This window comes from Crinia signifera, chromosome 4, assembly GCF_055691185.1.
Source record: "Crinia signifera chromosome 4, ASM5569118v1, whole genome shotgun sequence".
In the NCBI taxonomy this organism is placed as follows: Eukaryota; Metazoa; Chordata; class Amphibia; order Anura; family Myobatrachidae; genus Crinia; species Crinia signifera.
In genome coordinates, this window is record NC_139220.1 from 313,634,872 (window position 1) to 313,637,061 (window position 2,190).

A 2,190-nucleotide genomic window follows, 5' to 3' on the forward strand; every position below is an offset into this window, starting at 1 on the left:
CTCTCGCCCTATAGCGGCACATTCTCCCCTCTCCTCCGATAGCAGCACATTCTCCCCTCTCCCCCTATAGCAGCACATTCTCCCTTCTCCTCCTATAGCGGCACATTCTCCCCCTCTCCCCCTATAGCGGCACATTCTCCCCCTCTCCCCCTATAGCAGCACATTCTCCCCCTCTCCCCTATAACGACACATTCTCCCCCTCTCCCCTATAGCAGCACATTCTCCCCTCTCCCCCTATAGCGGCACATTCTCCCCTCTCCCCCCTATAGCGGCACATTCTTCCCCTATAGTGGCACATTCTCCCCTCCCCCCCCCCATAGCGGCACATTCCCCCCCCCCCTTATAGCAGCACATTCTCCCCTCTCTCCCCTATAGCAGCACATTCTCTCCTCTCCCCCTATAGCAGCACATTCTCCCCTCTCCCCCCTATAGCGGCACATTCTCTCCTCTCGCCCTATAGCGGCACATTCTCTCCTCTCGCCCTATAGCGGCACATTCTCCCCTCTCCTCCTATAGCGGCACATTCTCCCCTCTCCTCCTATAGCAGCACATTCTCCCCTCTCCCCCTATAGCAGCACATTCTCCCTTCTCCTCCTATAGCGGCACATTCTCCCCCTCTCCCCCTATAGCGGCACATTCTCCCCCTCTCCCCCTATAGCGGCACATTCTCCTTCTCTCCCCTATAATGACACATTCTCCCCCTCTCCCCTATAATGACACATTCTCCCCCTCTCCCCTATAGCGGCACATTCTCCCCTCTCCCCCTATAGCGGCACATTCTCCCCTCTCCCCCCTATAGCGGCACATTCTTCCCCTATAGTGGCACATTCTCCCCTCCCCCCCCCCATAGCGGCACATCCCCCCCCCTTATAGCAGCACATTCTCCCCTCTCTCCCCTATAGCAGCACATTCTCTCCTCTCCCCCTATAGCAGCACATTCTCCCCTCTCCCCCCTATAGCGGCACATTCTCCCCTCTCCCCCTATAGCGGCACATTCTCCCCTCTCCCCCTATAGCAGCACATTCTCCCCTCTCCCCCTATAGCGGCACATTCTCCCTTCTCCTCCTATAGCGGCACATTCTCCTCTCTTCCCCTATAGCATCACAGTATCCCCTATCTCCCTATAGCGGCACATTCTCCCTTCTCCCCTATAGCATCACATTCTCCCCTCTCCCCCTATAGCGACACATTCCCTCTCCCCCTATAGCGGCACATTCTCCCCTCTCCCCCTATAGCGGCACATTCTCCCCTCTCCCCCTATAGCGGCACGTTCCCTCTCCCCCTATAGCGGCACATTCTCCCCTCTCCCCCTATAGTGGCACATTCTCCCCTCTCCCCCATAGCATTACATTCTCCTATTTCTCCCTATAGCAGCACATTCTCCCCTCCACCCATATATATATATATATATATATATATATATATATATATATATACATACACACACACACACACACACACACACACACACACACACACACACACACACATATAGGACCCGTCACTCAGGGCTTAAAGCACAAATCATGAATTACTTGCTCTGGTGCCCTCTTTTGAATATAGAATATGGCTGTCTGGATAAAGCAGCACTCGGAGACTGGATGAGCAGTGAAGCAATTGGACAAATCATATTTATAATTAATATACATAGATATATCTCCTATATATACAGTATATGAATGCAGAACTGAGGGCCTACATCGTATGCCTGGCGCTGTGGCTTAGTTGGTTAAAGCGCCTGTCTAGTAAACAGGAGATCCTGAGTTCGAATCTCAGCAGTGCCTTGTTGCTTTTTGTTGCCATATACAGGAGTTCTTGGACTAAACTCTTAATAATATAAACAATCTGACATCTACCGCACACCTTAGATCTGAAAGTGTGTAATTTCCTTCTCTCGTCCAGCGCACAGTTTGTCGGCTACACCTGGTGTGTGAACTGGTCCAGTAACACCATCTTTTCCTTGGGCTCACTCATAATATCAGCCAGGCCCTAATCCCCTACTGCATGGGTGATGATAGACAGGTATGTTGAGGGCCTGGGTGATGATAGACAGGTATGTTGAGGGCCTGGGTGATGATAGACAGGTATGTTGAGGGCCTGGGTGATGATAGACAGGTATGTTGAGGGCCTGGGTGATGATAGACAGGTATGTTGAGGGCCTGGGTGATGATAGACAGGTATGTTGAGGGC

General features: G+C 52.0%; 1 non-coding gene across 1 annotated transcript; it reads left to right on the top strand.

The window, feature by feature from the left end:
- Positions 1-1,710: 1,710 nt before the first annotated feature.
- On the top strand, positions 1,711-1,784 carry TRNAT-AGU (transfer RNA threonine (anticodon AGU)). The gene has a single exon. It is a non-coding gene; the product is annotated as a tRNA-Thr (tRNA).
- Positions 1,785-2,190: the final 406 nt, after the last annotated feature.